The 24,240-nt window shown below is 38.6% G+C and overlaps 1 pseudogene; it reads right to left on the reverse strand.

The window, feature by feature from the left end:
* Positions 1-46: 46 nt before the first annotated feature.
* Positions 47-783, reverse strand: LOC138148142 (large ribosomal subunit protein eL13 pseudogene; annotated as a pseudogene).
* Positions 784-24,240: the final 23,457 nt, after the last annotated feature.

Below are 24,240 nucleotides of genomic sequence, written 5' to 3' on the forward strand. Positions count from 1 at the left end.
TATATATATATATATATATATATATATATATATATATATATATATATTTATTTTTTTGGGGGGGTATTATTTTATTCAAAGTTCTCAGAGGTTGTTTACTTTCTCTTCTCCACATCTTGCTCTGCAGCCTCCTTGGCTCGTTTTGCCCGGATTCCAAAGAGAGGGGCATTGGCCCCGGGCCATTCGAAGACTAGCAAATGCCTTGAAATTCTTCTCATCTTCAGTAATGACACGAGCCTTCTCTTTGTTGTAGACATTTTTGATGGCCATAACTTGTCCTGTAAGCTGGGTTGCCAATTTGAGTTCTTCAGCAGAGCTATCTCCCTTCTTGGGTGCAGATGGTTTCCTTGGGAAGAGAATCAGTTTGGAACGATATTCTTTCAGTCGCTGCACATTTGCCTGGAGAGACTCTGTAGACTTATTTTGGCAACGAGGGTCCACAGAGATACCAATGGTCCGTGCCACTTTTTTATGGATACCAGCCACCCGAAGTTCTTCCAAGCTGAATCCTCTACCAGCACGGACTTTGATGTGGTATCAGACAGTAGGGCACCTCACGATGGGCCGGATAGGACCAGATGCAGGGCGAGGAGCAATTCGGCGAGCTTTTGCTTGACGAGCCTTTCGCCTTCTGATCTTCCTGGCTGGCTGGTTAAACCATGCGGCAACTCGTCTTTGCCAGTCTTTGTGGAAATGGGGCTTCAGAATCATGCCATTTCGGCTGGGCGCCATGGCTGCTTAGAGCCCTCCTCAGGGGCATCTCAGCCCGATATTATATATTTATTGATACTATAATTTGTAATGTCTGGGCAGCTCGATGGTGCAGTGGAGAGAATACTGGACTGGAATCAGGAAGGCTTATCTTCATGAGTTCAAATGCAGCTTCAGACACTTACTAACTAAGTCACTTAACCCTGGGCAAGTCACTTAACCCTGTTTGCCTCAATTTTCTCATCTGTAAAATGAACTGGAGAAGGAAATGGCAAACCACTCCAGTCTCTTTGCCAAGAAAACCCCAAAAGGGGTCACAAAAAGTCAGGCAGGACTGAAATGATACAACAACAATAACAATTAGTAATGTCAAGTAGGCAATAGAAAGAAATACATTTCACCAAAATTTGCCATTCTGAAGGAGAATGTCTCACATAGGGTCCAAATGAAAGAATGATTACATATGGTGAGGTCCAACAGATGCTCATGCTTGTGAGTGATATTGAGGGCCTGGGAGTCCCAGACTATTACAAAATTTCCTCAATGAAATCTATGATTATTTAAAAGAGATCATTCTACCAATCCATATAGGAAAAACTATAGTGAAAAATGCCATTTGTTCAGACTATGATATGCAGTTGGATGGCCAAGTCCATTGAGTTAGGACATCAGTAAATATATTGGAATAGTTGATTCCATTGAAGATGGAAAATGGATTGGGCCTAGAATTAAATAAGAGGGAGACAGTGGGATGGATTGCATCTGGGAAACTGTACAATGTTTTAAATGATCTCAAACTGCAGGGTTAAACTTTGCATCTTGTAAACAAAAACAAAAATCTTCTCTTAGGAATATTTTATGACTGTCATGATTGAACACCATAATCTATAAGGAATGAATATTGCTGATCATCCAAAGGACAATGGAGAGATACATGGTGAGTATACATACTTCCAACAATGACTACTAGAAGAGTCAAAAGGGTTCATCAAGGAAAAGTATGATAAGAAAGAAATAGAACTGGCCATCTTTACAAAAAAGAAAGGAGGACAGCCTGACTGATCCTACAAACTTTAAGAAAGGCCTGAAGAACATTGCATGGACACTCTGTGGAAGATCTACAGAAGTATGAACAAGAATCACACAGAATAAAAAAAAGTAAGGGTGGGTCACAATTTGAGCTGAGGGAGGCAACATCCACACCAGTAAGATCAAAGGTTCATTGAAATATTAAAGTGTTTTTTCAGTTTGGGTCATTTGTCATTTATACAACTCACCCATGGGACCCTAAGAAAGCTAGAGCTAACCACAGATAACTGAGTTAACATATGATGTGACATTCTGTTTTTCTCTTTTTGCTTATGCAGACAGCCCATTTGCACAAGGTGTTAAGTCAGGTAACCAAGCTGTAGTTGAATTGAGCCATTAATTAGAACTTCTAAAAAAAGTTGTAAGACATCATCTCATTCAAATAAATACTATGTTTGGTTTGGGAAAAAAAATTTACCACTAAAATAAGTCACTACTTAAATTGGAACAGCAGTGAAGTCATCATCCTCTGAATCTTTCACCCAAGATTTCTAATAGTTGAGAAAGTGATTCTCATAACTAATCCATTTTTTAAAACACGGCAATAATATTTACAAAGACTTCTCATACAGACCTCTTCCTCTGTGTGTTATTGTCAAATTGCAAAATTTTCTCTTATGAAAACAGTTGAAACTTTCTGAGTCACAAACAGGCTGCTCATGAATCAATTTATAGCCTTGATTTCTTCCAAAAAAGGACCATCTTCAAGAATTTGTTATAAAGGTTAAAGGAAAGTAGTATTTGCTCTATGATATGTGGAAAAAGTAATTCTGGGTTCTTATTAACTCAGCAACTGAGTCACTAAAGACAACATTTCTTATTGGCAAAGTAAAAAATTTGATCTGTTTTTCAGGTAACTTTGTTTTTTTAAAGACCCCTTTGTATCAGTTTTTCATTTTGGGTTGCAAAAATCTTTGTCCATCAATGACTGCTTATTTTATCAAGTGGCAGCTAGGTGGCGCAGTGGATAGGAAACTGAATTTGGAGTCAAAAAGACCTGAATTCCAGACATTTTTAGTCTTAATTGTGATCAAATCAGTTAACCTCAGTTTTCTCATCTGTATATAATAATAATATCATTGCTAATAAGATATAATAGTATTTACCTCCAGTGGCTGTTGGGAGAATCAACTGAGGGAGGCAACATCCACACCAATGAGATAAAAAGTTCCATTGAAATATTAAAGTATTTTGTCAGTTTGGGTCATTTGTTATTTATACAACTCACACATGGGACCCTAAGAAAGCTAGAGCTTTCTTAACACTCTGCAAACCTCAAAGTGCTATATAAATGGTAGCTATTTTTATATAGTGCATTGGAAAGAATGGGGGGTTTGGAGCCAAGGGCTATGGGTTTGAATTCCAGTTCTGTCATGTACTGTGTGTGTCCTTGTGAGGTTCATTTAACATCTCTGGGCCTGTTTCTTTTATCTAAAAAATGAAGGGGTTGGACTGGAAGGCCTCTAAGTTCCCTTTTAGCACTAACTCTAGGATTCTGTGGTTCTCTTTCAAACCTGATTGGGGCAGAAACATGTGGTCTGGTCTTTGTTGGTGTGTTCTGTCATAACCACACCTCCTGTGACTAACCCCTTCCAGACAGTAGGGGATATGTGGTGGAGGTGGAATGACCTAAATGAGTGTGTCTGGACGTTTATTTAAAGGATTATGGAAGTCCAGCCCCTCAATCACTTACTGCAAATGTTATTTTTTATTAAAAAAAATTGTTTTCAGTACCATTTCTCTTCCTTTATTCTTTCCCCATTCATTGAGAAGGCAAGAAATATGATGCCCATTATGCATATGAAGTCATAAAAACACATCAGAAACATCAGTTTCTGATGAACTGCTTTTTAAAATGAATATAAATGACCTATTTTGAATACAGAGAACAGATGATGAAACATACTTTCCTTCTCTTGGTAGAGAGGTAAGGTACTACAGGTACAGAATGTTGCATATGGAGTGGCTAGGTGGTACAGTGAATAGTGCACCAGCCCTGGAGTCAGGAGGACCTGAGTTCAAATCCAGCCTCAGACCTTAACATTTACTAGCCGTATGACCTTGGGCAAGTCACTTAACCCCAACTGCCCAGCCTTCCCCCCTCCAAAAAGCAAAAACAAAACAACAACAAAAGACTGTTGCATATGCTGACACTATCCTTTAAGATGCATCTAAAATGCCACCATAGAAAAAGAACTGGTTTGATATAACTTTTTCTCTTTTATATTGTAAGAGAAGTTTCAGCTAAGGGAGGATGTGTATTAGAGAGTGTTTGGTGTAAAAACAAAAGATATTATTCATTTTTAAAAAAATAATGTATAATCATCAGTATTGGTATAGATATTTCATTGTTGTCAGTGCTTAACTCCACCTCAGCCTTATTTGGGGGGGGGGGGAAGCTGGTTGCTATGAAAGGTAAGATTGGTAAAGGAAGGCACTTAGCTATCTATGAGTGCTGGGAGGATGAAAAAACAAACACAACCAATTAGATTATCCTTTGAAAATATATAAATTGGAAACCTTAAAGAAGAAAGCTGCATTTCTAGACTATAAGTGATTTATTCTGAGACCCAGAGAGAGTTGAAGGATCAGGAGAATTCTTGCTCCACAATGGGCTGTCTTCATGCCAATCTCAGACTTGTTCCTGAGCAGCTTATTGTAACTACAACTGCTTGGAAAGCCATGGGGTTTTCTTGTTTGAGCCAAGCCCAGGGAGATAAAAAATGCTGAACATCAGCTACAAGGCTTGGTTTTTCTCTGGGAGTCCTGGCAAAGAGTTCTGGGAAAGATCCAAAGTTCTTACCTTGTACTTCTTTTTTTTTTTTTAAAGCAATAGGGGTTAAGTAACTTGCTCAAGGTTACACGGCCAGTTATTTCTGGGTGTGGTGCTGAGTATCTGAGGCCGGATTTGATCCAGGTCATCCCGACACTGGAGCCGGTGCTCTTACTCGCTGAGCCACCTGGCCGCCCCTACCTTGTACTTCTTAAACTTGAAAGTTGAAGTAGAAAATTAACCTTATTCACCCAAGTGTGGCAGATTGTACACACTCAAAGTATATTATTTCCTCAAACCATCAGATTTCCTTGCTATTGGGGAGAGAGTGTCAGCTGTCATCCTGGACATTTCTCCCTTGATCTTTCCTTAAGATGAGAAACTTGGTGAATAAAAAATGATGGGGAAAAAATGATCTCTTGAAATGAAGGGGCTGTGTTTTCAGTTTTCTGGCTCAGCTTAATTTGTTGTTGTTGTTGATAACTTTCAGTCATGTCAGACTCTTCATGTCCCCATCTGGGGTTTTCTTGGCAAAGATACTGGAGTGGTTTGCCATTTCCTTCTCCAGCTCATTTTACAGATGAGGAAATTGAGGCAAACAGTTAAATGACTTGCTCAGAGTCACACAACTAGTAAGTATTTGAGGCCAGATGTGAACTTGGAAAGATCAGTCTTCCTGACTCTAGGCCCAACCTATTCTCCAAAAGATAGGTGGCCAAAGGATACAAACAGACAGTTTTCAAGAGACTTCAAACTGATAATAATCATATATCATTGATGTAATGTCAGCTTGGCATAGTAGTGTGCAGAGAAGAGTCTTTAATTTAAGAATGCCTGTGACCCTAGGCAAGAGCCTTAAACTCTCAGAGCCCCAAGGCAGCTCTCTCAGAATATAAATTGCAGAACAGTCAGTAACTTGAATTGGTAAAGAGAATTTGATCACCAGGTATTCCCTACAACAGTGAAATAACAGGACTCTCCCAATCATGTGAAATAATATTGCAAATAGAAAATAAGATAGCTATTAAAATTAAAACAACTCTGAAATTTCATCTTAGATCTATTCGAAGTATATAGAAGGACAGTGCAAATCGTAGAATGGAGAGGTAATGTTGTCAGAAACAATATGAAAAGTTCAGAGGAACAAGGGAAGACTAATATGAGTCAATACAGAATGAAGAAAGTAGAAGCAGAAGAGTAAAATACACAATGCCTACAAAAATACAAATGAAAAGAATGCAAAAATGAAGAAAATGAAGCTGATTTTGAGTAATTGTAATGACTAATCTTGGTCCTAGAAAACACATGGTGAACACATCTTTTTTCTACTTTTTTTCAGCAGACAGGTGGGAGACTGGCTTTATAATATTGTGTGTCATGTCAGCTACTTTTTTTGTTTACAAGGGAGGGCTCAGTGACCTCTATTCCCACTATGTTAATCCTCTAAACAGCTGACAAAATGATTTTCCTTAAGTGTATATCTGAACATGTCACTCTCCTACTCAATAAATTTAATTGGTCCCCAATTGCCTCTAGGATAAAATACAAACTTCCCTTTTGGGAATTTAAATCCCTTCATGACCTGGCTTCTGCCTATCTTTCCAGGATGCTTTCATATTACATAGTAGCTACTCAAGCTACTTGAGCAAGGGATTGATGTGATCACAGCTGTGTTTTAAGAATGGTCATAGTTGGGGCAACTAGGTGGCACAGTGAGGGGCAGTTAGGTGGTGCAGTGAATTGAGTACTGGCCCTGGAGTCAGGAGGACCTGAGTTCATATCCGACCTCAGACACTTGACACACTTACTAGCTGTGTGACCTTGGCCAGTCACTTAACCCCAATTGCCCTGCCTTCCCTCCTGCAAAAAAAAAGACACACACACACAAAAGAATGGAAGAATGGTCATAGTTATTGCCCTTCATTCCAGAATGACATCACTATGTTAGAGCAGAGTTACAGTGTGTCTGCCTGTGACTGACCAAACCAATATGAGCTAGGAATGCTCTACCACAGGTCAGGCACAAAGAATCCATGTGAACATTTGGGGTGCATTCTCTACATTTTCATGTCTCCCATTTCTTTTGAGCTACTTCAATTCTACTTTGCTCATAGAGCCCAGCACCTTTTTTGATGCAGGTATACCATGTTGGGCAGTCCTTTGCCATCATCTCCCATGTCACCTAATCAATTTCAAAATTCACCAGAGAGACCTTGAGAGTGTCCTTTTATTGCTACTTCTAATCACCATGTGAACACTTGCCTTGTGTGAGTTCTCCATTGTCTTTTAGGCAAGCATATGTTTGACATTTGAACACTGTAGCCAGCCCATCAGAGTTGTACTCTGCAGTAGAGTTTGAATGCTTGGCAGTTTAGCTCAAAATACCTCAGCATCTTGTACCTTATCCTGCCAGGTGATCTTCAGAATCTTCCTAAAACAATTCAAATGGAAAGGATTGTTTCCTGTCATGGTGCTGGTATACTGTCTAGGTTTCACAGGCATAAAACAGCACGGTCAGCACAACGGCTCTGTAGACCTTCAATTTGGTAGTCAGTCTAATTAATACTTCTTCTCTCCCACACTTTCCTTCAGAGCCTCCCAAACTCTAAGCTGCTCTGGCAATATGTGTGTCAACCTCATTATCAATGTGTACATCCCTGGAAAGCATACCGCCAAGGTAAGCAAACTTATTCACAGTATTTAAAACTTCTCCATTTGCTGTAACTGACAGCTCCATGTATGAATGAAGTGGCACTGGCTGGTGGAGCACCTGTGCTTTCTCAATTTGGCAGCTGTGTGGAAGATAAGTTGGACAGAGTCCGGATGCAAGAAGATAAGTTGGAAAGCTCTTGCAAAAGAACAGATGAAAGACATTGAAGGTCTGAATTAGGATAAACCTGGTATGAATAGAGAGAAGGGGACAGATGTGAGAGATGACATGAGATTTGAATTGATGTAACTTGTTAACTGATTGTATATAAGGACTGAAGAGTCAACAACAATTCCTAGGTTGTAAACCTAGGTGATTGGAAAAATAGCAGTGCCCTTAGTAGAAATGAAAAAAATTAGGACTCATGCATTTAAGGAGAGTAGATGATGCAGTGGATGAACAGCCAGGCTTGGAGGCAGGAAGACTCTTCCTGAATTCAAATCTGGCCTCAGATACTGTGTGACCCTGGACAAGCCACTTAACCCTGTTTGTCTCAGTTTCCTCATCTGCAAAATGAACTGGAGAAGGAAATGGCAGATCACTCCAGTATCTTTGCCAAGAAAACTCCAAATGGGGACACAATCAAAATAACTGAACAAAAACAACTTAAGGAAGGAAATGAGTTCTGTTTTAACCATGTTGTGTTTATGATGACTATCTAATATCCAGGGGTAGATGCCCAACAAACAGTCTGAGATGCAGGACTGGAGCTCAAGAGAGAGATGGGGCTGGGAGGCATCTCCATAAAGATGATGACTGAAACAATGGGGGTGGATGGGATTGCAGAAAGCGTAGATTGAGAATAGGGCCAAGTACAGAATCCTGGGATTCACTCAGAGTTAAGGGGAAAGGACATGGATGCCAATACTGCCAAGGAGACTGAGAAAAATTTGTCAAATAGAAAAAGATTAGGAACAGAGTATTATCACAAAAATTCAGTGAAAATCCAGAAGAGGGGATTATCACATGCTATAGAGAGGTCAAGAAGGATGAGTACTGAGAAAAGGTCAATAAAAAAGAAGTGACCAGGTTGGAAATAAAATATCCCAAAGCCAACAATATGGGGGATATTTGTCTCTGGAGACAGCTTCTTAGGATGGATGTACCATGGGTCTGATGCAATATGGAAACTCATATTGGCTTATAGGTTTCCTATTTCTGTTGCTCTCGGGATCCTCTACTTGTTAAAAAATAATTTTATTGATATTTTCTGTTTCTTACATCATCAAAGTTTTCTCCAGTATCCCTCCCTCTCCCAGAAATGTAATCCTTTTAATACATATTTTTAGAAGGTGAAAAAATTCAGCTCAACTCATGAATATATTGGAAAATGTCCCAAAACATGGGCAATGTGTAGCATTTGTGAACTTCCCACCTTGATGAAGGGGTTGATTGAGGATATTCTCTCATATCTCTTTATTAGATCTTTATAATTTTGTTGTATTTGCTTTTTTTGGTGTGTAGTCATTCTTTCTTTAAACATTGTTGTAGTTACTATGTATATTTTATTGGTTCTTACTTCACTCTGCATCAGTTCAAGTAGTTCTTTACATACTTCTCTATTCAACACATACATCATTTCTTACAGCACAATAATATCCATACTTCTCAATTTTATAGAGGGTGTATGGTATATTAGAAGGAAAAAGGGACTTGGACTACAGAGAATCTGGGTTCAAATGATGGTGTGGTGGATAGAAAGCACTGAACTTGGAGTTAGGAAGTCCTGAGTTCAAATCCAGTCTCCAATACTTACTAACAGTGTGACACTAAGTAAGTCACTTAAGTTCTGTTATAAATTATAATACATGAAATACAATATTACTTTGCTGCTTAAAAAACGATGAATATGTGAGAAACCTGGAAAGGTACACATGAAGTAAGTAGCACTAGGAAAACAATATATACAATGACATTAACGTGAGTGGAAAGAGCACCAATCTTACAAAATTATAATAACCTAGCTTGGCCCTAAAGAAGGAATATGAAAAGGCACCTCTCCGTGCCTCTTTGTAGAGATTGGTGGGGAGAATATGAATGAGGATTATTGACGATAATGCCAGACTTTTTCAATGTTAGTTTTGATAAACCTTTCCCCCAATTATTACTCTTTATAATAAAGGATGACTCTCTGGGATTAGGAGGGATAAGGTATACATTAGAATATGTAGGTTGTATAAAAAAGTATCCATGAAATTAATTTTTAAAATATATCTCTGTAGAGGTGGAATATCATGGGTGTAGAATATTACATACACTGATAGATTCGATCAATATGTTGGTAGAGTTTTGCTGACCTGTTTCTTTTTTTTTTTCTTTCTCTTTTACAGGTATGACTATCCGGTAGGGGAGGCTGGAGGAATACATTTGGAAAGGCAGGAAAAACAAAAAACCTAAAAATTTAAATCCGAGTCAAAAACAAACAGAAAGAGGTCATAAGAATTATGTTATTGATCTTTCAGGACAGTTGTAAGGAGCATCCCAGCTGTATAAATATCCGCCATCTTTGTTTAGAGATCATCTGCTTCAAAACGCGCATTTCATAGGTGAAGAAACTAAGACCTGGAGAGTCTAATAGACTTGCCCAAGTTCCGACAGGTAGTAATGAATGATTCAAATTCGGGTCCTTTGACTTCAAATACGGGTGTTTTGGTACTTGAGCAACATTCATTTAAAAAAAAAAAAACTCATTTCATTTATTGGGTACCTACCATTTACAGAATAGCATGTTAAGCCTGTAGAAGAAGGAGACAGAACAATCCTGTGAGTCACCAACTATTTCCTCTTGGGACTTAGTATAACAGACAAGCACATGTAAATGTGGGAGTGGTCTGCTTTCCACACACGTGGGATGGAGGGACCTTAATGAGAATCAATCGATATTTATTAAGCACCTTCTATGTGGCAGGTACTCCACCCTAAGCTTCCATGCATTTGCTTGTAATACCTGCTGAGTATGTCCTAAAACAGAGGGTTGGGAGGAGGGAAGGGAACTATACTATACGACATGGTTCTTTGACCCTGAGGAGTTTACATTGTATTAAGAGAAATAAGATATAGGCCCTGACAAGCATGATTCATGGTACATGACAGGCATAATCAGGCATGTGCTGGTAAATGTTTTACAACCAACTCTTTGAAAATGAAAGACAAATACTTAAGATTAATCTACATTATTAATATTTTCTCCATTATCTTTAGTCTAAAAGTCAACAAAACAATGAATCAAGCCCTGTTTTGTAGTGTTTGTTCATGGCCAAGGTATTAATATTCACAATGAAAATTTAAAAAATCAGCTCTCATGAGCCTGTACAAAGTGTCTCTAGCACACCATTACAGTATAGTATAAATAAATTGTTAGGAAAGATCCAAGAAGAATAGGAGCAGGGAAAGGTAAAGGAAAGTTTAATGAAGAAAATGGTCTCTGAGCTGTCTTTTTAAAAAAATATATTTTTAACATTAATTTTGAGTTTCAAATTCTCTCCCTCCAGACCCTTTCCCACCCTTTGGGAAGCAAGTAATATGATACCCATTATGTATGTAAAATCACACTAAACATTTCTATATTTATCATGTTGCAAAAACAAAGTGTAGAGGGGCGGCTAGGTGGCACAGGGAGTAAGAGGGCCCACCCCGGAGTTGGGAGGATCTGGAATCGGTTCTGGCCTTAGATACTTAACACCCACACAAAAAATCTGGCCTTGTAACCTTGGGCAAGTTACTTAACCCCAACTACTTAAAAAAAAAGTGTAGAGCAAAAATAAAGTGAAAAGCAATATGCTTCAATAATTATTGATTAGAGAAATGAAAATTAAAATAACCTTGAGAATCATTTTATGCCTACCAGATTGGCTAAAATGATAGAGGGGCAAAGTGACAAATGTTGGAGGTGATGTGGAAAAATTGGGACACTAATTCATTGTTGGTGGAATTGTGAACTGATAAAATCATTTTGGAGAGCAATCTGGAATTACACACAAAGAATTATTAAACAACCTATACCCTTTAACCCAACAGTACCACTACTTGGTCTATTTTAGAAGATAATTAGGGGAAAAGGAAAAGAATCTATATGTTCTAAAATGTTCATAGCAACTTTCTTTGTGATAGCAAAGAACTGGAAGTTGCAGGACACCCATCAATTGGGTAATGGCTAAACAAATTGTGACATATGATTGTTATGGGATATGACTGTGTCATGAGAAGTGATGAGCTCAGTGATTTTAGAAAAACATGGAAAGAATTGCATGAAATAACAAAGAGCAAAAGGAGCAGATCCGAGAGAATATTATGTAGAGTAACAGCAATATCATTTTAAGAATGATTTTGAACAAATAGGTTATTCTGACTATTACAAATACCCAAATTAACTATAAAGGACATATGAAGAAAGACACTATCTGCATCCAGAGAAAGAACTGATAAATAGAAATATGCATAGAATAATTTTACATATATATACCTATTTATGTCTAATGGTAGACATCATGGGGGGAGGGAAGAAGGAAGAAAAAGAAATTTACATGATAATTTTGTTGTATATTGAAAAGAAGAGCAAGTTGTGCATAGCAGATTTTCAGTTTCACATACAATCATCTTTTTTATTTTACTATGTCATGGAAATGCTTGTTTAATTCCATGAATTAAAAATTTTTTTAAAAGAAAAAAAACAATATGCTTCAATATGCATTCAAAGTTCACCAGTTTTCTGTCTGGAGGTGCATAGAATTTTCTCATCATGAGGTCTTTGGAATTGTCTTGGATCATTGTCTTGATCAGAGTAGATAAGTCTTCCACAGTTGATCATCATACAATATTGCTGCTACTGTGTACATCGTTCTCCTGGATCTGCTCACTTTATTTTGCATCAGTTCATATAAATCTTCCCAGGTTTTGGGGTGGCCAGGTAGCACAGTGAGTAAGAGCACCGGCTCCAGTGTCAGGATGACCTGGGGATTGAATCCGGGTTCAGACACTTAGCACCCACCCAGAAACACCTGGCCATGTAACCTTGAGCAAGTTACTTAATCCCAATTGCTTAGGGGCAGCCAAGTGGCTCAGAGAGTAAGAGCACTGGCTCCAGTGTCGGGATGACCTGGGGATCAAACCCGGGTTCAGATGCTTAGCATCACACCCAGAAATAACTGGCCGTGTAACCTTGAGCAAGTTACTTAACCCCAATTGCTTTAAAAAAAAAATCTTCCCAGGTTTTTCTGAAACCATCCCATTTGTAATTTCTTATGGTACAATAGTATTTCAACACAATTATATAGTACAACTTGTTAAGCCACTCCCCAATCAATTTGCATTCCTTCAGTTTCCAATTCTTCAATAGCACAAAAGGAGCTATTAAAAATATTTCTGTACAATAGACCCTTTTCCTTTTTCTTTGATCTCTTTGGGATACAGATGTAGCAGTAGTTGAGTTCTGTCTTTAAATGTAGATAGGAAGATACACAAGAGCAGAGAGGCTGCAAAGCGTGAGATTTGTGGGAATGGGGGTTGAGAAGGGTAGAAATAGTAAATTTGACATTTAAAAGGTATAACATGAAACAAGAATGGGCTAAGAATGATAGATTAAGTGGTTTATATTTTATTCAGTAGGCAACGGCAGACCTAGAAGCCATGAGAGAAGAGAGCTTGATATGTTAGCGATAATAATAAAAATAATGGTAATAGTAACTAATAGCCACCTAATTGCTCTCCCTGCATCAAGTCTCTCTTCACATAGCTGACAAATTATTTTCCAAGTGTAGTTCTAACCATCTCACTCCCCTACTCAATAAACTCCAATGACTCCTTATTGAAGCCCTTTGTTTAGAACCAAAAGAGATTTAGAACCTGGCCCTTTCTTTTCTTTCCAGTCTCCTTACATTTTGTTCCCTTCCATCCATGCAGAAATTCGGCTATACTGTCCTATTTGCTGTCCCTCACACACAAGTGTCACTCCATCTCCCTTCTCCATGCCTTTCATGAAGGACTTCTCACCTCCCTTCTTCAGCACTGCCTGTCCTTGAAATGTTCTCCCTCTTAAAATTCCCACCTTCCTTCAAAACTCAGTTTAAACATCACCTTCTGCAGGAAGTGTTTCCTGGTCCTCCCAGATTCCATAGTCTTCTCTAAGGTTACCTTCCATCTATTTAGTATGTCACTATTTATACATGTGTTGTCTTCCCCAATAAAATTGTAACCTCTTTGAAGGCAAGCACAGTTTCTATCTTTCTTTGTATCTCTATCTTCTGTACATTGTCTGGCATGTGATTTGGTTGGATTCTGTCATTTCATGTCTTTGGGCCTCAGTTTCCTCATCTATAAAATGAAGAGGGTTGCATTACATGATTTCCAAGATCCCTTTCATCATTTAAGATATGGTGGTTCTATTGACTGACTGTTAAGTATTATTGTTTATGCTTATATCATGAGTCAATTTGGATTCATAATTTTAATCCAATAATCTATTTCATTCTCTTCTACTCCATTAAAGGGTCAAACAAGTGGCATTGACTTTGTTTGGCCCTTATAGCTTCAAGTAGCACCTGACTAATCATGACATAAATTGTGCTGTTTTGTTGGCATTACAAACAGTGGTCATTTTGGGGGCCCCATAGAAATGATTGTTGAGCCAGGGAAGGTTGTGGAGATTACAGTGCATGTAACATTGGTTAATCCTAATAAAACATCTCTGTAAGGAACTTTTTCACATGGCAGCATGTTGTAATGGAAATAATATTGGATTTGGAATCAGAAAACATGGGTCTCAATTCTAGCTCTTCTAATTGCTGACTATGTAATTGCAGGCAAGTCCCTTAATCTCTCTAGGTCTTTTACACCGTCCCCCACCCCCTATAAAAGGCAGGAACTAGACCCCTAGTCTATAGGGGTTTTTATCTTCTTTATTTTTGTCACGAACTCCTTTGGTGGTCTGGTGAAGTCTATGGATCCCTCTCAGAATAGTGTTTTTAAATGCATAGAATAAAATATATGTGTGTGTGTATAAGATTACACAGGGGAAAAATTTGTTATTGAAATTATTTCAAAAACAAGTTCAAGAACCTGGGGGCTGAATGGTCTCTTCTGGTTCTCAAACCTATGTTCTGTAGTCAATAAAGTTCAGGATCTGCATGTAATTTTTTCTGTGGCAGAGTCATATATGGTGAGTGTTGGCTACATTACTAAAAGGTATATTTAGTGACATCTGTGACCACCCTGGCTCATTTCCTTGCTCCTTGCTGCTACAGAAAGATCAGGCTGCCATATGTTCAGTCATTTTACTTTGTCATCTGAGGGAAGTATAAAATAATTGACCAACAAGTATTACTTCATCTAGCCATTAGAAGCTTACTTGTCTCTATCCTTATGAACTCAGTTCCCTTAGCTCCCCAATGACTGAATTAACCCTCAGGTTCAATGGACTTTAAAGGTACAGTCTGGAATATACTCAAAGTTACCAAAAATGTAAAGTCTTTTCTTTTTATAACCCACTTAATCCCCTACTTCCCGTGGATTAGTTTTATCCAGGGGTGGGCAACCTGAAGTCTAGAGGCCACATGTAGCCTTCTAGATCTTTGAGTTGGGCCCTTTGAGTCCAAGTTTTACAGAATAAACCCTTTTATTAAGGGGATTTGTTCTGTGAAATTTGGCTTCAGTCAAAGTGCTGCACTTGAGGACCTAGAGGGTCAAATGTGGCCTTGAGGCTACAGGTTTCCCACCCCTGATCCTTCATCTACAACCCTCCAGACTCAAAGGATTTGATAATTCAATGTTACTGATCTTGGCATTAGTGTTAAATGTTATTTATTAATGCCATCAGAGAATATAATAAATTCAAATAATCAATAAAAGCAAAACTTCAAATAGCAGCCTGCAATAACATTGCCACTTGGATTGTTTCTTTTTTTTACCCCCACTTTTCCTCCCAGGTAGTTTGAAGGGAATAAAAAAGGGAGCTTAAAAATTATAAGAGTCTCTCGCAGCAAGAGTAGAAAGAAAACACAGACTGGAATTCTACTTGATTTCACTGACAGAAACAGTTACTTTTACCCTGATCTGGTCCCACAATATTCCTGGACTGGGATGCTCTCCCAATTCCTCTGGATACCCCCAGCCCACTCACATCATGTTCCCCAGTGAATAGCTTCATAAAGAGTTCTCAATTTATGTTTTATATTCCTTTGCTCACACTTTACACCAGGCAGAAAAAAACAGCCTATGACAAGCCTAGGTAGAAGTTTCTTTAAGGTCAAAGAAAAATGGAACCCTGAGAATTGTGGGAGATAAATTCCTATACACAATCTCCAACCTACTACCGTGTTTCCCTGATAATAAGACACTGTCTTATTAATTTTTTTGGACAGAAAAACACCGGAGGGCTTATTTTAATGAACATTGACAGCAATTTTAATAAACAGGTAAATGTGAACAAAAAAATGTACCTTTATTCAATAAGCAAATCACTGGGGAAGAACAGGATGACGCGCTCACTGCTGCAGCTCTGATTGGATGCAGCTCGGAACGTGGCATGCGTTTCATGGGGGAGGGGATGGTGCATACAGAGGGTACCGTAATGTAGCGTGTAGCGCAGGGGATCACCTTCACTACAGTAGCAATCTCAATAGGTCTTATTTTGGGGGGAGGGCTTATTTTAGAGGAACCTTACACAGTAAGGGGAGGGCTTATTTTCGGGATAGGTCTTATTATCGGGGAAACGCGGTAACTTCTGAGACATCTTGAAACAACCAGGATGCACTTCATTCAATAAATTCTTAAGTCCTGAGCTTTGCACTAAGTCAAACATATCAGACTTCATCCTGACAGTTTTTCATTTCTCACTCTTCATTTATGCTTCTAGGTATTTATGATTAGGGTTGGGCTTTCCTGGCATTCTAAAGGTCAGCAAATGTCTCTTGGGCTGCTTCTATTTAATTCTGTTCTCAACGCCTTGGAATGGCCTTTACAGCAGTACCTGAAGGAAGCCCTCATTCTTTAAGTTCAAGTGTATTTTGGTTTCAGCCTTTGGACTCTTTAGTAGGGTAACTCCTTATCTGGCATAATTTTTGAGGAATATTAAAGCTCTGCTTGTCTCACTAAAATATCTCTCTCCCATCTGTGTGGCACCTTTGAATGGTTATTTTTAAAGGTGATGTGCATTTTACTAGGTTAAAGCATTTTATTATCTAGGCTATTGTAATACGTTAATTAACATATTACACAAATTAGCCTCGAATGGCACTAGAAAGAATGCAAGAGATGATATGAAGGACTTGGTTTGGAGCTATGCTAAGGAGTATGCTAAATCCATCTCTTATTGGCTCAGCTGATTATAAAATTTTCAGAATGAACATTTATTTATTTAATTATTATTTTAATAAAGTTATTAACAATTAATAATAAAATTGACATTATAAATAAAACTAATGAAATATTATTTTGCTAATTTCTAGACTTAAAGACAGTGATGGAGAAAATGTTAATAATACAGATTAAACTTAAGAGTAGTCATGGTTTATTTGCTTGTTTTTTTTCAGAGAGCTGCTTGTTAAACAATTTACCAACACACCACTAGTTGGTCTGGTAACTTATAATGCCTGTAGCTTAAAGGGTCTGAACCTTAGTTTTCTCATCTATAAAAAAAAAAGCAGGATGATAATAGTTATGTCTCCTATTTCACATTATTAAACCCTCCCCCCAACCCACACACACACACTGGCAAGGAAATTATGTTATAAGAAAATAGAACATGGGACCAGAAACTTGTGATTAGAGGTAGGGAGGCGAGCACAGGAGGGCATGGTTAGAATATCCAGCCTCTGAAGGTAGTTGGAGGGGACATACTGCCCAGGGAGCCCTCAGTGTCCATGGAACAATTTGAGGGTTAGCTAGTAGAGAGGAAGGCCATTTTTGCATATCCCCTAATTCCCATCACTTTGAAAAATACTACAGCTCCTTTAAAATCTCATCTCAAATGCCATGAAGCCTTCCCCAATCCCCACTCAGGAAGGAAGCTTTCTCCTTAGATCTAGCCTTGGTTTTATAACTTCCTCGTGTACATATAAGCCTTGTATCAGAGGATCTGGCATGATATGAAGGTACCCAGGGAAACTTTGGGGAAATTCTCGCTTGGATAGCTCATGGACTTCACCAAAAAAATCTGGGGAACTCATCTGACACCACCAAACCTCCCCCTTGCAAGCACACAATTCACAAAATGCAAAGAAGTAGTTTTGTTTTTGTTGGGAGAAGGAAACAAAGAGAACTCATGAAAAATGAACAATAACCATTAATGAGTGTCCTCCCTCAAAGGCCTGGGTCTCCTCAGCCATTTATAGCAGAGTTCTTGGCAGGTGTTGTCTCTCACAGAAGATCTTTTGATAAATATTGACAGCTTCCAGCAGATGGCACCCATCACCACTATTAATCTGGGATCTTCCTGCATTGCTTTGTTAATGGGTCTTCTAGACATTCTCCCCAGTATAGCTGGGCAGGTTTCTCTATCCCTGAACCAGGGAAAAGTATGTCTTTGTTATCAGCCCCATTTTAACCTGGTAGAAGACAATAATCCAGAGTTTCTATATTTTGGATGAAGATTGAGATCTCTGCCTCAAATTTCTCCCCATTCCAGTCCCTGCATCCTACATTCAGCTGTCAAACACGTGCATGTTTGATCATGTCTCTCTCTCACACACACACACACACACACACACACACACACACACACACGTCTTTCCCCATTCAACAAACTCCTGTGGCTTCCTATTACCTCAAGGATCAAATAAAATCCTATGCTGTCTTTCTAAAATACTATTTTATTTTTTACATTTATTTGTAAAGACAATTCTTAACATTCATTTTTACAAAATTTTGAATTCCAAATTTTTCTCCCTCCTTTCCTTCCCTGCTTTCTAAAATGGTAAGCTATTTGATATAGTTTATATGTGTGCAATCATTTAAAACATATATATGTTGTAAAAGAAGAAACAGACCAAAAGGGGGAAAAACATGAAAAAAACAAAGTGAAAATAGTATGCTTCAATCTGCATTCAGACTCCATCAATTCTTTTTCTGGATATGGTTAGTATCTCTGTTGGCTTTTAAAGCCCATCATAACCTGTCCCCTTCTTACCTTCCCAGTTTTCCTGTATATATACCTTATTCCACTCAGTGTACTTTGCGTCTCTTGCTTTTCCTCAGAAATTGCTTTTTTTTTCCCATTTCCTGAGCATTAAAAAAATGACTTATTTTTAGTTTTCAACATTCACTTTTATAAGATTTTGAGTTCCAAATTTTTCCCTTTCCCTCCCTTTCCCCCTCCCCAAGATGGCATGCAGTCTGATATGGGCCATACATGTACAATCATATTAAATACATTTTCACCTTCTGACTAATCATTTTTGCTGGCCATCCCACATGCCTGAAATATTTCCCCTCTTCATCACTGCCTTCTAGCTTTCCTGACTTTCTTCAAGTCCCTGTTGAAGTTTCACCTCCTGCAGGGGCTTATCGCTAATGTATACTGTGTATATCTAATTTGCATGTAGCTATCTATGTTGTCTCCTCTATTTGACTATAAGCTCCTTAAGGGCAGGGGACTGCCTTGTACCCTTTGGATCCTCAGTGCTTCCCACAGCCACCCAATAAACATTTGTTGGTTTGACTTGACCTGAGACATAATCCTTTCTGTATTATGACTCTAACCCAGTGTCAGGCACTCGGACCTTTGATCAAAAGCCTCTCCTTTGCCTCGTAGTTCATACCAACTTTTGTCTATCTAGGAATTCATCTACAGAGATAAGGAACACATCCAAGTCCTATTATCTCTAAAGAGGTTGCTCTCATTGACCACAGATCAAGACATGGTGAATCCAAAACCTGTGACCTTCTTTCCCCAGACACCCAGGCAGTGCATCTCCCACTGAGAGAGCACTCCAAATAGACTGAAAATGCTTGACAAAATATTCCTATTCTCCCCAGTTGTCTCTCAGTCCCCTATGACATTTTTTTTCTAAGAGTAGTCAAGTTGTGTTATACAAATTATTTACATCAATCAATCATCAAGCATTTGTAAAGTATATGGAAAGAATTATACTAGGTTCTGGGGACTCAGACCCAAAAAAATACACCAACCCCTTCTCTCAAGGAGTTTACTTTCTAACAAGATCCAACAAAGATCTATGTAAGTATATACTTATATAGAGAGAATATCTATGTATACACAGATATAATGGTATATATACATAGAGAGAGAAGAAATATAAATAGCTAGAAGGGGGGGGGTACAATAGCAGCTGGAGAGATGAGAATAAGCTTCATAAGTAGAAGGTGTTGATTGAGCTGCATCTTGAAAGGAGAGATTCTATAAAGAGGGAGCGCATTCCAGGAATGAAGATTGGCCAGTGTTGGCCAATGCAAAAATTTAGAGGTGGGTGGAGTCCCACAAGTAAGGAACAGAGAAAAGACCCATTGGACTGGATAGTAACCATCTAGGGCAAAGGGAACTGGTCAGGGAAGTTAGACATTCTTCTGGCAAGTCTGTGGCTTGAGAAAGTGGCAAAAATTTAGAAAAGCAAACCACAACTACCAGTTCCACTAAAAACTTAAGTAATATTATGTTTGCCTCTTATCTCCTTACTGAACTGGAATCTACTGGAGATAAGTGACCATGTCTTAGGATCATAAGATTTAGAGCTGGAAGAGACCACAGATTATCTAATCCACTTTCCCTCCTTTCCTCATTTAATAGATAATGAAACTGAGGCCAAGAAAGGCTAAGGTACATGCCAAAATTCATATAGGTAGTAAGTAGCCAAGATGGGATTTGAATCTAGTTTCTCCAAATCCAACCCTAGAGCCCTTTTCCCCAAACCATGCTCTGAACGTCCTGTAGCATCTACCACAGTGTTCTGCATATAGTAGGTACCTGATAAATGCTCATGATATTGCACTTTATTTCAAAATCTTGCTGGGAGCTGGCTCTGATTTAGATTCCAATATTACTTCTGTTCTGGCCCTTCATGATTTCCTATCTGCATCCCTTGTGGCCAGCTAATCCCAACCAGCTGTCTCACTTTGACTTTATCTTTGCTCAAGCTGCCATCAGCCACATCAAACATGGCTAAGTGCCCACATGTGTGGCATGAATACCTACAACACCTGCTGTAGAATATTTTGGAACTCTTGTGCCAAATCCTCAAAGCTTTCAATTTAATGATTCTCTGGATGAGTTCTCACACCTGTTGCCCTCATGTAATTGTCTAAATTCACTCTAATGCCCACTAATTGTGTTCTAATATAATAAGCATCAATATTACTGTCCTGATGGGGGAGGGGGAGGGGGAGGAACAAGCAATGATTGGCACATTTTGAGAAAAAGATTTACTAATCTTACAGGTAGAACTTGGTATAGTCGATAAGCATTACATGTTTATTATGGGTCAGACACTGTGCTACAAGCTAGGGAAAGAAGAAAAATCAAATAAAGAGCTCACCTTCTAACAGGGGAGACCACATGCAAACAACTATGCATATAGAATATATATGTATACATACATATATTGTATAAATGGGAGGTAATTTCAGAAGGAAGACACTAGCAGTAGGGGCAGGGAAAGGGAGGAGGAGAAGGGACCAGGAAAGATCTCTTGCAGAAGGTGATATTTAAGCTGTCTTAAAGGAAGCCAGAGAAGCTGAGAGGCAGGAGATGAGGAGTGAGAACATTACAGGCATGGGGGGAAACCAGTCAAAAAGCACCTACTTAGGGGCAGCCAGGTAGCACAGCGAGTAAGAGCACCGGCTCTAGTGTTGAGAAGACCTGGAGATCGAATCCCAGGCTCAGACACTTAGCACCCACCCAGAAACACCTGGCCGTGTAACCTTGAGCAAGTTACTTAACCCCAATTGCTTAGGGGCGGCCAGGTGGCTCAGCGAGTAAAAGCACCGGCTCCAGTGTTGGGATAACCTGGATCAAATCCGGGCTCAGATACTCAGCACCACACCCAGAAATAACTGGCTGTGTAACCTTGAGCAAGTTATATAACCCTGATTGCTTTAAAAAAAAAACAAAACAAACAAAAAAAAACAAAAAGCACCTACTTTATATTTATGCATATAGTTTTAGAAACCAGGGAAGTACTCAGCAAGTTGTGATATATTAATGTAATAGAATATTATTATTCTATAAGAAATGATGAAGGGGCGGCCAGGTGGCTCAGCGAGTAAGAGCACCAGCTCCAGTGTCAGGATGACCTGGATTGAATCCCGGGCTCAGATACTCAGCTCCACACCCAGAAATAACTGGCTGTGTAATGTTGAGCAGTTACTTAACCCCGGTTGCTTTAAAAAAAAAAAAAAGAAATGATGAGCAGGCAGGCTTCAGAAAAACTTGGAAAGACTTGCATGAACTGATACTGAGTGAAGTGAGCAGAACCAGGAGAACATGGTACACAGTAGCAGCAACACTATATGATGATCAACTTTGTCAGACTTAACTCTTCTGAGCAATGCAAAGATATGACAATTCCAAAAGACTCATGATGGAAAATGCTATCCATACCCAGAGGAAGAACTATGGAGTCAATGCAGATCAACATGTACTATTTTCTATTTTTTGTTGGTTTTTTGTGTTTTCTTTCTCATACTTTTCCCCTTTGGTTCTGATTCTTCTTTACAAATGACTAATGTGGAAATATGTTTGATATGATCACACATGTAGAAGCCTATATCAGATTACATGCCATCTTGGGGAGAGGAGAGCGGAGGGAGGGGTGCAATTTTAGAACTCAAAATCTTATAAAAGCAAATGTTGAAAACTAAAAATGAATTAATTAATTAAAAAGAAGAAATTAATGACTCAAAAGAAATCACATTCTTTAAAATATTCATGCTTAAATTCTTAAAAATGTTTAATCATGTGTGATTATGTGATATACAAATTGTGATACACAAATGTGATATACAATTTAGACTGAAGGAAAATGGCAATGTTTGCAGGTCAAATAGGCCTCCACAAAACCTTACTTCCTGTGGCGTGAAGCTGGTCTTTGGTTCTTGAAGACTATATAAGCAGAATGTGAGTCCTGGCAAGTTCTACCATGTTGGAAAAGCTCTGAGTCTTGTCCTGGCAAGAGAATAAGCCAGCTGTGGAGGGACCAACCTAGCTAAGGATGAAGAGGCTCATCAGCAGTAGTCTGGCCATCAATTGACCACCTGACAGAAGAGGACAAAAGATGTTTCAATTCACCATTTTTAGGCCATCTATAAGTATTAACTCAACTATAGGGATAGAGATAGGGACTGGACTTGTGATTTTTCTGGGTAAGAAAACTCCTTTACTAATGTAGATCAGTACTTTATCTATACCTTGAGAGTTTTATAGAGGGTTGCTTAGAAGAAAACAGTTAGTTACATTTGGGAAATTGTGCAGTTCTTGATCCCTAATGCAAAGACCCATTTGGATATTCCCACTGAATATACCCAACGGATATTCTTCCAGTGTTGTTCTATTATTGCTAATCTCAGAACACCACAATTTCTTGAGAATTCAAGTTGCAACTCATCCAAAGGACACAAGAAGATGGCTGCATATTTCCCATGATATTTTATGCTTAAGAAATAATTATAAAGGATATAAATAAGGACAAATCTTATTAAAAAATTTAAAAATAAGTTGGAAAATATGTATTGCAAATGAAAGATGAGATAAATGACTTCAATTCCTGTTGACACTTTTGAAATAAAAGATCTACAGGAAAGCTTCTAACACATATGGTGGAGAGCCTCTGTGGAAATTGATTGAAGAACATGAACAAGAATTGCATAGGATAAGAAGTCATAGATGGAATAGAAACTGCACCCATGGAAAGCATGCCAATATAGATGTGTGACTCTAAGGCATGGTCATAGCATGCCTTTTCTCTCTCTTTGTTGACTTGAATATTCAACTTATGCTGATGTTAGCAGTTTGAGATATTCCCTAATGAGGGTGGTCATATTGCTTCAGTTCACTCTTAGCATCCTAGGGACAAACCTGGTATTCAGAATTTTTCATCTACCTATAGCTGTAACTCCCAAGTTCCTTTTGACATGCTTCTCACTTAAGTGAATCACCCAAGGTGACAACATAAATTCTTAATCATGAGATACATTTACTACAGAAAATACAAAACAAGAATAATTATAGCATAACAGTCCATCCATAAACCTGGGTCATTCTTTCTCACCCATACATAATCATTCAATCAACATTTAAGTACCTACTATATTCCAGGCACTGTAGTGAGCATCTGAGATACAAAAAAAGAGACTGACAATCTAATGGGGAATTAGCATGGAAATACCTACAAATAAGCTATATATAGGGTAAATAGGAAATAATAGAGGGAAGGCTCTGGATTTAAGAGGGGTTAGGGAAGGCTCCCTGTATAAAGTCGGAGGGTGCGATTTATTTGGAGCTTAAAGGAAGCTAAGGAGGCCAATAGATGGAATGGAGGAGGGAAAGCATTCCCTCCCATGAGGGTTAACCTGAGAAAATGCCCCAAAAGATTGAGGGTCTTGTTTATGAATTAGTTAAGAGGCTAGTGTCACTGGACTGAAGAGTAGGTGTCAAGGAATAAGGTGTAAGAAACCTGAAAGGTAGGAGGAGGCTTGATTATGAAGGGATTGAATACTAGAGGATTTTTGCAAAGTGTTTATGAGGAAGAATGAGAACAAACTTACAAACACCTAGCAGGGAGGCATTTGATTAGGAAACCCAGATGCCTGGGCAACTCAAGACCCTGGAATGCAGTCCATGGTCTTCCTGTTAGCCTTAGGGAACAGTGTTGTTGTGGTTGATTAGTTGTTTTTCAGTCATGTCTGACTCTTCACAGCTCCTTTTGTGATTTTCTTGGCAAAGATACTAGCAGGGATGGAGAATCTGCAGCTTAGAGGGTCACATGTGTTTGGCCTGTATTGTAGTGTTTGGTCA

This window comes from Petaurus breviceps, unplaced genomic scaffold (genome assembly GCF_028583685.1).
Source record: "Petaurus breviceps papuanus isolate PSGF00001 unplaced genomic scaffold, PetGlider_PUasm1.0 90822, whole genome shotgun sequence".
In the NCBI taxonomy this organism is placed as follows: Eukaryota; Metazoa; Chordata; class Mammalia; order Diprotodontia; family Petauridae; genus Petaurus; species Petaurus breviceps.